Here is a 13,284-nt window from a genome sequence, read left to right on the forward strand (position 1 = left end):
AACATCTTCATTTAAAAGACCAAGATCTCTATTTCTTCTCCTTCCATGGACTGTGTGTCTTCCCAGGAGATGTGTGCTGATCACTAGGGGCCTGGGAGGGAAAGCACAACTGCTTTGAGGGGTCATAAAGCAAGCTGCCTGACCAAGTATCGCATAGAAAGAACAGTCTGGAGAGAACATCTAAAGTGCCTCGACATCAATAGGATCTAAAAATATTTACTTATTAATTATGGTACATTAAACAATGAGGATTGCACATAGCAGATCTGGCAGGAATTTTAAAACCATATGTGCAGTTCCCTGTAAGGAAACCATACACTAGAGAAGCGGTGGGTGCCGATCCCCCTGCTCCCCAGGAAACGCAGAGCCAGAACCAAGGACCCCTGAAGGTTGCCTTGGTGTGCACACCGGTAAGAATGAAATCTGGACAGGGGAATGGACGTCCATAAGGGGATCTCAAATGGAAAAAATGAGGCAGGTAGGGAGAATGGGAAGAAAAGACAACTGAAACACACAGATAAAGAAATTTACCGTCACTGGCCTTCTAAAGGCTCTCAGCTGGGTGCAGCTCAAGAACCGTGGAGAGTTGCAGAGAACCAGGATAGTATTCAGGAGAAAAAAACACAGATTATGAGAGGGCTGACACACAGACCAGCAGATTAAATCTCAACAAGAAGCTGCCAAAACGTACGTTAATGAATAGTCTTTTAAAAGCTTGTTCGGCTTAATTCAATTATATTCAAAGAAGTTTAATTCAGATAGTATGTTCTCCCCCAGCCCATGTGAGACTTTGTGCCAGGCACTGGAGGTAGCACAAAAGTGAACACGCATGGCTCTTCCAGTGGTTCCAGTCTGGAATCAGGGAATAAATCATAAGGAACTGTGTGATCTGGGAGGAAGAGCACCGGATTTGGACTCAGACAGTTGGAGATCTGAATCTTGCCTTCGGCACATTCTACCATGTGACTTCAGATGAGGCAACTCTGTTCCCCCGCCTTATACATCATAGGATTGCTATCAAATCTAAAAGGTGTACAAAGCTCTGTCTGTTAGCAGAGTGCAACGAATGTTAGCTTCTTTTTCCTGTAAATACTACACTCTAGGGTGAGAAAAGGCAGGATGTGTTGGGGAAAAATGGAGAATTCACTCTGGCTAGAGCCGGGGGCTCATGACATAGAGGGAGATCAAGTGGAAAAGGCTTGGGACAATACATACAGGGCCTGGGATGCAGGGTTCAAGGCTGTATAGGAACGAGGGAGAGTCTGAGACTTATACTTGGGTCAATGATGACACAAGAAGTAGGCTTGAGGAGGAGAGGGCAAACCCCAGGAAAAAGTCCACTGTTATAGTCCAGGTCAGAATTTATGAGTCTGTTAAGCAACCGATTCTTAATTTTGGCTCAGGTGTTGGTCTTGGTGGTCCGTGAGATCAAGCCCCGTGCTGGGCTCTACGCTAATATAGCATGAACCCTGCTTGGGATCCTCTCTCTCCTCTATCTCTGCCTCTCTCTCTCTCTCTCTCTCACAGACATACACACAAAATAAATAAAATTTTTAAAAAATTAAAATCATAAAGTTTCATGAGGTCAGGGGTCTTTGTTTGCCTGGCATATAATAGGAGCATATTAAATACTTCTTGGAATGAAAAGAAAGGGAAAAAGTACAAAACGGCCCCATGATTCTTTGCCTCGGTAGCTAGAAGGATGCTTTACAGAGCATTATAGAGGAAAGGCAGGTGAACAAGTTTGGACAGCAAGCTGACCAGCTGTTTTCTGTTTCCTCTAAATAAAAGTAGGCTTCAGTACAATTGTGGAAGATTGACATTCCAGATTTTCCACATCAAATGCGGTCAAGTATTTGTGTGTGTTGCTAAACAGAACAGAGAGAAAGGGACTGTGGCCAGAGCCCTTTTGTGGTTCAGATGTTTGGCTGTCTGATGGAGAGGGGGCTTTTTGACATGTCTGAAGAAAGAAAAGGATACGGTAGTTGAGCTTCCGGTCCAGCCCATCCTCCCAGGGCTGAGCCCCCACTGCTCAGCCGCTCTGCAAAGGAGATAATGCTTCCCATCAGCCCTCAGGTGCCCCACACTGAGAATGCACGTCAAGGCCCAGAGCCTTGTTGGCAGGGCTGATGAGCTGGGCTTTGTCTGTCTCTGTGTCTTAGTCTCTTCTCTGCACCGCCCCGGTTAGCAGCTTCGGAAATGTGGAACACGTTGTAATCCTTAACTCCACTGTTTTGAGACGTCCCTGCAATGGCTATAATAATCATCTTACAAACAACCTAGAACAAGCTCTAATTGCTTCTAATGTTGTATTACGGCTGGGATATGGGGAGAGCAGAGACATGCTGACTGTCACAACCCTGCTCTGATTATATGGTACCTCAGGGAGCATTTTTATGGAAGAAAAGGCAACAAGCCTATTGTTCTTCCTTCTTTTGTGGGGGGAGTTGGCTCAGTGGAGCCCTCCCCGCACCCAGGCAGCAAAAGAGAGAGGATCCTGAGCCGGCAGAGGAACCCAAAGCTTCTGGTGCCCTGTGAACAATAAGAATAATTTGATGTACAGACAAAGGAGCAGGGATGTATTCTTACTTCCCTTAACTACTGCTGGTGATGGTGCTTATGAGCCAGCAACTTTTACCATCGAAAAAGTCCTCAAGTGCTAATGACTTCCTGAGACAAGGCACCAACCCAAGGCAGTGAGATGTTCTGAATCAATGAGGGAATCAATGAATGGGTAAGTGGATCACTGACGGAGCCAACTCTTACTGAGATCCTAAAAAATACCAGGGTTTCACACAAATTACTGCATCAGTCCCTTTCAATAACTCTCTCAGGAAGGTTCTAAATTGCCTCCTTTCAATAGATGAGGAAACTGGAGCTCAGGAAAGTTAGGTGGGGCAGTCCGAGAATCACAAAAAAAAAAAAAAAAAAAAAAAAAATTCCCTCACAAGTGAGAGAATCAGGACTCAAGTATCCAGCCCCATGTTGTTCCTGTATACATGACCTTCCTACATCCTCCGGTTTGGGGAGATTTGTTCTAATTTGGTTCGGATGGTCATCGCTGGTACAGTCATGTGACTGACCCTCAGTTTACCCTCACAACTCTCTTCTGTCTCCACAGAGTCTGGCGCTGCAGTCTGAGCCTCTGTTCTAGAGCCGCCTTCCCCCCTCATAGAGCACCTTACCTCCGAAGTCTTCAAATCTTTCGAAAAGCTTTCCCAATTATTATTTTATCTCATATTGACAACATCCCTGTGTGGGTCAAGAAGGCAGGTGCCATGATTTCCCATTTTCCGGTCAAGTGGACTGAAACCTCCCACTGGAGGCATATAGCAAGTTGCTGAAAGAATCAGGACTTGCACTCAACTGCTTGACTACTGGGGTTAACGCTCTCCACCAGTCTGGATCCAGCCCAACCCAACCCCAGCTTCAGTTTGTCAGACTATCAGAGCAAACAGGATGGGCTGTGGCTTTGTTTAGGGAAGTGGAGACAGAAGGGGGTGGGGGATTCTGGCAAAGCAGGGCATGGATGCCAGTTAGATTCTTTACATCCTGAAGTGTTCCTGCCATAGACAACTTTCTAACCCCTAAACAAATAAAATACAAATCCTAAAGATTTATTGAAAAATCCTACCTCCAGGGGCACCTGGATGACTCAGTCGGTTAAGCGTCCAACTCAGTTTGGGCTCAGGTCATGATCGCAGTGTCGTGGGATTGAGCCCCACATTGGGCTCCGCCTACAGCATAGAGCCTGGTTGAGATTCTCTCTCTCTTTCCTTCTGCCCTTCTCTTCTGCCTGTGCTCTCTCTCTTTCTCTAAAAAAAAAAAAAAAGAAAGAAAATGAAATAAGTAAATAAATAAAATGAAAAACATTTTTTAAATCCTACCTCTAAAGATAAAAATTATACCACCAGAGTCCTGCCCCCTGCTTACCTGTGTTTGAGATAAATGTGAGAGGTTAACCTTGTGGGCAGGTAATAGCTTATCTTTCATTGCTTCCCATCCAGAAGATCTCCATAGGGACCATCTCCCCACCAGGATTCACGTCCTCTGGGACAGTGTGGGTGCCTGAAGCTGTGTCAACATATCTTGAGTTTGCTCTCACCTGCCCAAGGGCTGGATTCCCCAGCCCTGGCAGATGTACACCGAGGTCCTCCTGCTCCTTTCTGTCTAGAAGCTGTCTCATAAAGGCAGAGCAGTAATCATTTATTCTGCTATTCACACAACATTAGCTACGTTCCAAGCACTCTGCAGACCTTAACCCCTTCAGGCCCCTTGCCAAACAAGTTGGAGAGCACAGGAAGAATTCATTAAACCAACATTCCGTTGAATGAGTCACCCGAGATGCCCCACGGTTTACAATCTGATACACTGAAGAGTGAAATTTGCCTGCCTTTAGTATTTTGACAGGATGGAACTAACCTTGAGAGCCAGTGAAAAATACCTAGCTCTAGACACACATCCATTCATTTATTCCGTAAATATTTATTGTCTGCCTACTATGTGCCAGGCACAGATTTGTCGAAGGTTGGTACAGGGGTTGACTAGTAAGACAGACTGCCACAGTTTCCTCTTATAATTTATTACCCACCTATTTGAGCCTTTAAAGTCCTGGTAAGGCCCAGAGAAAGTCTGGAAATCAGATTGATAAGGCAAACGCCATACTCGGAGCAAAGACTGTATCTGTAACTGACATGCAAAATCTCTGCCTTGCCGTCCCAAAAAAAGAAGAAAAAAAAAGAAAAGAAAAGAAAAACACCCAAAAAACAAAAACAAAAAACAAAAGAAAACAACAACAAAAAAAACCCACCCAAAACAAAACCCACAAAACATAAGTAAATAAATATAAATGAGAACAAACAACAACAACAAATCCACCTTGCCCAGATCAGTTGACACTTCCCACAATGCACTGCAAAGTCAATTTGTGTAGACATGCACAGAAGGGCTCTTTTCATTTGCCACGGTGGATCGCAGCAAACCCCGTGTTTCGTTCATGTAATTAAGCCAACGTGTCAAAACAATTACCTCATATAGACAGCGACTGGCAACACACTTTTTCTTTTTTTTCTTTTCGTAAAATTTCCTTTGAGCGGAGTGATCAAGAAGGTTGCTTGCCAAATATGGGGGACCTTGTTTCAATTTGGCTATTTCTGAAAAAAGGTCACCACGCGGCTCCAAGCATGGGGGACCTCAGTGTCCGCAGGTCTGTCCCCTGACGGTGAGAAGCGGTGTCAGTCACGTGTGTGATGCCAGGTGTATGAGCTACAGGAGAGCGATTTGGCAAACGATCTAGGACAGTGTAGGAAACAATTCTTTTATAAATGAATACATGCTGTTGGTGGCTGGAATGTTAAGCCATCTTGTGAGAGTACTGAGTTAAAAAAATAATAATAATAATAATTTAAAAAAAAAAAAAAAGCTGCCGAGGCAGGTGGAGGCATTTTGACACCGAAGCTTCGAGGACTGGCTACAACAATCTATTACCATAGGAAGCATCCTCCACGCTAGTGTTGGTTGGTTATAAATCACTCCTCTCCTTTCCTTTCTCCCGCAGTTAATATATTTCCTTTCAGTGAATATTATTCACTGTGCATTACCAGCAATGTTCAGCTGTTAACATTTGTGTCTGTAGTTAGCATTTTTATTCAGCTAATATTTTCATTCAGTAACACTCACCAAGCGTCAACTCTATTCGCATCATATTTGCGAGGAATGTTTTCTTCCATTAGCGTTTGTTTCTCCCTTTAAGAGTTTTATTTGCTAGGTATTTTTATCCTGTAAGGACTGTCAGCTTCAGCTAGCGTTACAAGAAATTCTGATCATTTACTGCAAAGAGCTCTGAGTTAGTGGGTGCTTCCCCAGACGAACCATCTATCTGGGTCTCCGTCTTTTGCCTCTTGAAAATGGGGATAAGAAAAGGATTGTAAACGAAGGTGAGCCAAATGCAGGACATCGCTTCAGTGGCCGAATTAATGTGTAACTCCAGGGGCGCCCGGGGGGCTCAGTGGGTTGAGCGTCCGACTTTGGCTCAGGTCATGATCTCACAGCTCGTGGGTTCCAGCCCGGCGTCGGGCTCTGTGCAGACAGCTCGGAGCCTGGAACCTGCTTCGGATTCTGTGTCTCCCTCTCTCTCTCTGCTCCTAACTCACTCGCATTCTGTCTCTCTCTCAAAAATAAACATTTTTTAAAAACTAAAAAAATAATAATAATAAAGTATAACTCCGGATTATTTCAATAAAGGAAAGAAAGAACGTGGAGTCCCAGAGAAATAAATGCCATTTGGCTTGTTTTATAAGGAGAAAGAATATAATTACAAAGGCACTCGACAGAGAATTGGCTGCCTTTAGAAATGGCCAGTTTTTGGTTTTTTTTTTTCACCAAGGCATTAGAGAAGCTGTCAAACTTTCTGCCACAGCCCTCTCCCACCCCACCCCCCAAGTGGTAGATTCAGTAAGTCTGGGCTGGGGTTTGAAAATTTGCATTCCTAACAAATTTTTGGTTGACGCTGCTACTGCTGCTCGGGGGGAACCATACCTGAGAAGCACTGACTTGAAGTGTGGGGTAACAGTCTGGCCGAGATGCAGCCTGATAGAAGATTCCCCCCCAGCCCTTGTCTTCCTCCCATGATATTTTCTGGGTTCTTTCCTTCAGGGGTACTTTGTCCTTTCAATGCCTCTGCTCTCTAAAGCGAGAATCCCCAAACTGCTGGCATGGAGGACCATGCCAGACAATGGAGAAGGAGGGACCTAGGTCTCTAAGGTCCATAAAGTCTCAAGTGTGGGCGGGATGCAGCACCACGTATGTAAAAGGAAGGAATTTCAGTTTCTTTTATGCCTGGGGCAAATACAGTGATGTGTTTTGGTTTGTTTTGTTTTTTTCTTTAATACTTGTTGGAGCACCTGGGTGGCTCAGATGGTTAAGCATCAGGAGTCTCGATTTCAGCTCAGGTCATGATCTCTCAGTTCATGGGTTCGAGCCCGGTGTTGGGCTCTGCACCGAGAGTGCGGAGCCTGCTTGGGATTCTCTGTCTCCCTCTCTCTCTCTCTGTCCCTCTTCCGTTTACTCTCTCTCTCTCTCTCTCTCTCTCAAAAATAAATAAATAAACATTAAAAAAATAATAAATAATTAAATGCTTGTAGCCATGTAAATTCTACAACCAAGTAAATAGGCATGGTTCTTATCCTTAATGCCTAATGCATTTCCCCATGTCATTACACACACACACACACACACACACACACACACACACACAAGATAATAATAAAGCTCAATGCATCTCTGGCCCCACCCCTAATGCCATCTTACTACTGCCGGCACTCCGTAAGCCCTTCTTTAAAATCTCTGATCATTGGAGGTGTTCCAGCTACAACTGGATGTCTTATTGTGAGCTTTGTTTCTCAGATTACACGAGAGACGGTTTCTATGACCTTTCCAATTTTAAGTTATCTGCCTCCATACCAGGACAAAAACTCAGAATATCATAGAGGTGACTACTGGGCTTGGAGAAGTCAAAATTACTTCAGAATACTTTATGATATGGCAGCTTTCGCATTCAGCTCCACTCTGTGGTTTGTGTTTCCCCCACCCACTCATTGGAGACTGGTCCTGGGGCTACTCGGTGAGAAGTGATCCCCAAAGCCAAGCTGGGATCCCACCAAGACTAATCCATTGGAAATATGGCGGTACCAGATGAGGGTAGAGAAAAGCCCGTCTCAGATGAGGGCTGAGAGAGGGCTCAGGCTGAATCCAAGGACTAAAAAAAAGATGAGAAGCCGAGCTGTGGACCAGCTACCTTTCTAAAGGGTGCATTCCGGCATTATGGCAAGTATAATTACGGAGCTGACCCCGGGCTTGAGATGACATTAGAAAGCTGTCAGCCTCTAATTAGATTCTGGCAGACTCTGCTTGGATTTGGCTTGCCAAGAGAAGCGCCCCACCCCCCACCTGTGTCCCCCACCTCCAATTCCATCCCCTATCAAGTGAAGGCAATGTACACCCATTACAATTCTGTAGAGCTCCAAGAGAATGGTCGCCCCTCCCCCAATGTAGAAACCCAGGGTGCTGATATCCTCTTTTCTTCTGAGCACCTGCTGCCCAAAAGAGGACTGTGATGACCATCCAGGAAAAGCGGCGAGGCTTGTCTTCATGCCAGTCCCATGCCTGTCCTCCTGAGACACTTGCTGGGGTGTAATAAAACTGCTGTGATCCTTCAGGCACAGCATCCCTTGGGTTTTTCCTTCGTGTTCTATTTTGCATTTCTCAGTTGGTTGACATCACTCAGCTGTCAAAATCATTTCCTTGCGACTGTTCGGGAATCTGGATACGAAGCTTCTAGGTTTGTCAATTCTGTTCATCAGAAAAGAGCATATCTACTGCAGGGACCAGGAAAAGCGTGGGTTCCAGCCAGAACTTAGCAGGGAGGGAGACTGGCAAAATGGTTCTGAGGACAGCCACATGAGCCTGGGAAGATTTCCTTCTATTCAGACTGATACAGATCCTCAGATTTCATAGAATTTATTGGAGGAAAGTGGGGAGCAAAACTGTGTGCCTGAGATGAGATGACGCCCCACTCGTGATAAAGGCAGTCATTTTGGGTCATTAGGTGCAGACATTCCTCGGTCTAATTCTTGCACATCTGGTAGATTTAAGGCATTCGTTCTGATGTGCCGGGAAAAGCATGCTTTGTGCACAAGTGCCATCGTGATTTAGTTCTCGGGGCTGATTCTGACTCTATCACTTATTAGTTGTGTGATTCTGAGCAAGTTATACAACCTCACTGTGCCTTGCTTTTCTCATCTGTAAAAGGGAGAAAATAATACCTAACACCAGGAAGGTCACAATGATAAAATCACTGTATGTCTGCCAGGAACACGAGAAAAACTGTTGAATTTCTTCTGCACATCCTCTGCCTCTTCATTCATAGGGAAGGAATTCACCCCCAATACGTATCCTTCCAAACCACTGCCTTCCCGCCCCATGAGAATGCGTAATGCGTGTCTGTATCTATTATGGATGCATTTGGCTACAAATAACAGAGACTCTGAGTTCTTAGGAAATAGGGCTTTAATGTTATCACACAATAATCTGGATGAGGGCTTGGTTGGCATTGGTTCAGTAGCAGTACGGGTCAGGGCAGCTGTCCCTGATTTCCTTGATCTGGTCCATGGCCACGTCATTGTGAACAGACTCTGTCTCGAGTCTGTCCTTCATGGAGCAAGACGGTTGATGCATCTTCGCATACGGCAGAGGCACTGAACCAATACAAAACCACAGCTGGTAGCTGTGCCCGTTCTTTAAGCAGGAGAACTTAAAGTCTTCCCAGAAATCCCAGAAAACTTTGACTTGCAACTTCCAGGTCAGAACTATGGTAAAGGACTACGGCACCGCAAGCTGCAAAGGAGTCAGCGGAAAATTTGTATTTAATTTTCCCTGTCTCTATACTGGAGGAGGTGGGGGGTGGGGTGGGGGGCTGGGGGTGGGGGGCGAGGAGGGTAGGGATGCAGTGTCAACCAATGAGCAGGGTCTGTCACAATGCCCCACAGCAGTAACAGTCACATTTCTTTCTGGGATTTGCATTTAGCATAGCTAAATACAGAGACACAAGTACAGGCGACTGGGCAGCTTCCTGGAATCTGGCTGTAGTCAACATGTTTATTGGTCGTGGAAGGAGCAGCTACAGCCAAGAGTAGAGATTAATAATATTATGCAGGAAGAGTCATCTGCTTTGGAACTTCCTCCCATGGGAGGGTGACTTCAACAGTAACAGCCAACCTTATTGCGTTTTGACTACATTCAAGTCACTGTGCTTAGTGCTGTAAGTATGTTGTTTTACTTAATTTCTCAAAACTAGGAGATGAGTATAGGTACCCACCCAAAGGAATGTAAAATGGAACCTTGGCGAGTAGAAGAATGAGAGACAACCCAGAGCATGTATTAGAGAGATCTGTAGGAATGTTCATCAGAGGATCCAGGCTTTCAGTTACACAAAATGAATGGGCCCTAGGGAGTTAATATTCAGCACGGTGTCTACACCAAACAACACTGGATTGGATATTGGCGATTTCCTAAGAAGATGAATCTTAAGTGCTCTCGCAGAAGAAAAAGGATGGATGGATGGGAGGAAGGAAGGAAGGAAGCAAGGGAGGAAGGAAAGACAGGCAGTAAGTATGGGAGGTGAGGGATATGTTAATTAGCTTGATTGTGGTAATCACTTCACAATGAATACGGATATCAAAACATGAATTTGTACATCATGAATACATAAAATTCGTATGTGTCAGTTATAACTTCAAAGGGCTAAACCAAAATAATATTTTAAATAAACCCTGTTTTATACATAAACGGAGAAAGAAGGCAGGGTATATTGACATAAATAATTAAGTGTTGGGGAACAGGGGCCATTAGGGTAGGGTCATTAGGAACTTGAAGTTAGACAGACCTGGGTTATCATTTCAATTGTGTCGCGTAGTTCTAGGGGCAAGCCACGTATTACTTATCCCCTCTGAACTTCTGTATCCTCATCAATAGAATGGGAATAATAGTAATGCCTATGCCATAAGGTTTCTGTGACAAAATAAGGTAATAAGAGTGAACATTTACATAACACATTTTATGGGCCATGTTCTAAGTACGACACACACGTGCACACTGTATACACGTGTACACACATCCTTTCTGTGGGGTATTCTTTTTTTTAATGTTTACTTATTTATTTTGAGAGAGAAAAAGAGAGCAGGGGAGGGGCATAGAGAAAGGGAGAGAGAGAGAGTACTGAGTGGGCTCCATGCTGTCAGCACAGAGCGTGACGTAGGGCTCAATCCCTACGTGAACCATGAGATCATGACCTGAACCGAAGTGGGACCGCTCACAGACTGAGCCACCCAGGTGCCCCTCTGTGGAGTATTCTTATCCCTAGTTTACAGAGGAGAAAACTGGCATACAGACTGTAATGCCAGGCTGTAATGGCTCTTCTCATGAGCACATCTCATGCTCTGCAACCACTATACTGATGCTGACGCCATAATACCGAATCTTTGCAAAGGTTGCTTGTTACACATTGGCCCACACAGCACTCATCTTGTGCTGTCATTATTTTTTTTCTCTTAATTTCATCCGTCGTTTTATTTTCTTCAAGAGATCCTTGGATAATACTTTGAGACCAGTGATTCTCCTTCAGAGATGATTTTGCACCCTGCCCCCACAGTGAAGTGGGGGAAGATATTTGGAAAAGTCTGGAGACATTTGGGAGTGGGGGACACAAGCTGGCAGCATCTAGTGAGTGGAGATCAGAGAGGCCGCCAAACATCTTGCAATGCACAAGACATTTCCCCACAACAAAAATGCTGCAGACCCAAAATGTCGACAGCGCCGAGGCTCGTAAACTTCGCTATAAACTACGAACTACTTCTTGATGGTTATCAAGATGACAGCCTTAGAAAGTAACCAGTACAAGACTAGGTAGAATAGCCTGGAAGAAACAGAACACAAATACACCAGATAGAGGCTATTCTCTTAGTCTGAGCTGAGGGTGGAACCAATGAGAGGAATTGGAAATTTATCAATCCCCTCTGTGAAGCTTATACTTTATGGTACAAGTTCATGCCTAAATCAAATGTGCAGTAAAATGTATCTTGTCCTCGGGCCCTAGGGATGGCCCATACAATCTCACAAAATCTTTTTGTGTGTGTTCATAAAGCTCTAGGTAGTTTTAAAAGTGATACCCCAAAATGGGTTGACCTTACCTGACCCTTAGAATACAGATTTTGGTGCCCAAACAGGACAAACCGCATAAACAGTATTGCTCATAGAACCTCCTTTAGCAAGGCGCTTTCAGTCTGGGTTTTCCACATACTACACAGGACTTCCAGTGATCCCAACAAAATAGGTAGGGTGGGTTGCTAAAAACTGTTTGGGAGAGCTTGGATCCCTCTTTCCCTGACTTTGCCTTGACCTCTAGTATTTGATTCAACCTCAGTGATAACAACCACGACCATAACAACTGTCAACATTGATGGGATGCTTACTACCTAGTGAACACTGTGATAAAGGCTTTCCATGAGACAGCTTATTGAATCTTTACAACAAATCTAGGAGGTAAGTACCACTATCATGCTTGTTCTACATGTGGGCAAACTGAAGCAGAGACGTTAAAAACTCGTCATGATCACATTTATAGTGAGAGTTGGAGCCTTGATGTGAATTTGTGTGATCAAATTCCAGAATTCCTGTTGTTAGGCCTCCCTCCGGGCCTCTATACTGTCTACTTCATTGGGCATGGCATGGAAATTCATGGAGACACTTGCCCCTTTCTACACCAATAACAAAAGCCCTTAAAGATGGGATCCAAATCAGCCATGAGACCCATTAACAGTATTCTGTCTAGCAGGAACACGTGACTAAACATGAACCCTCTTGGCCTCATTTCCCTCTGTAATGAACCAGTGAGTCTGTCTCACCCTCGTTGAACTTTTGACATTTTTAACCTGTACTACCTTTTGTGGGGCTGAATTGCACAAGCTCACCTCCTACCACACACTAAATATTTTTGACTACCAAATTGCCTCTTCCTGGCTCCAGAGGGGGCCCCTTGTTCTTCTACAGTAAAGCCTTGCCAACAGTTCCCACAGTTCCCATAAACCTATTTCTGTACCCTTTGTGTATAACAAGTGTCTTCTCATTGTCAATCTTCCTACCTCCTTGATCACTGAAGTGGCCCTTCTCTGATTATATTCCATTCCATTACAGAAAATGCCCAAAGACCCAGAGGAAATATGGAGTACTCAGCCACTGCATCCTAGACATCAACTGTCTCTACTTAATCAAATCTGCCTCTCTTCAGGATGTTTTGCTAACACCTGGAATAGGGATGCTTGAAGACAGAAGCACTTGGAAAAACTGCCTGTGCTCCTATATCCATTTCTGTAATAATTAAATAGAAGAAAGAGACGGAAGATTGTCTGCACTTGACTATTAGCCCCGTATACCTGATATAATCTAACAGCCACAACTCCAGAAAATGGATAATGTTCAGTTCACTTAGGAGATTTAAAAAAATGGAGATTCAGGGGCGCCTGGGTGGCGCAGTCGGTTAAGCGTCCGACTTCAGCCAGGTCACGATCTCGCGGTCCGTGAGTTCGAGCCCCGCGTCGGGCTCTGGGCTGATGGCTCGGAGCCTGGAGCCTGTTTCCGATTCTGTGTCTCCCTCTCTCTCTGCCCCTCCCCTGTTCATGCTCTGTCTCTCTCTGTCCCAAAAATAAATAAAAAACGTTGAAAAAAAAAAAT

At 44.6% G+C, this 13,284-nt stretch overlaps 1 long non-coding RNA gene across 1 annotated transcript; it reads left to right on the top strand.

Annotated features, from left to right (window-relative positions):
- Positions 1-9,593: 9,593 nt before the first annotated feature.
- On the top strand, positions 9,594-12,948 carry LOC125928561 (uncharacterized). Its single transcript, XR_007459694.1, has 3 exons — positions 9,594-9,817; positions 11,978-12,096; positions 12,748-12,948. It is a non-coding gene; the product is annotated as an uncharacterized LOC125928561 (long non-coding RNA).
- The last annotated feature ends 336 nt before the right edge of the window (positions 12,949-13,284 follow it).

Source organism: Panthera uncia, chromosome D1 (assembly GCF_023721935.1).
Source record: "Panthera uncia isolate 11264 chromosome D1, Puncia_PCG_1.0, whole genome shotgun sequence".
Classification (NCBI taxonomy): domain Eukaryota; kingdom Metazoa; phylum Chordata; class Mammalia; order Carnivora; family Felidae; genus Panthera; species Panthera uncia.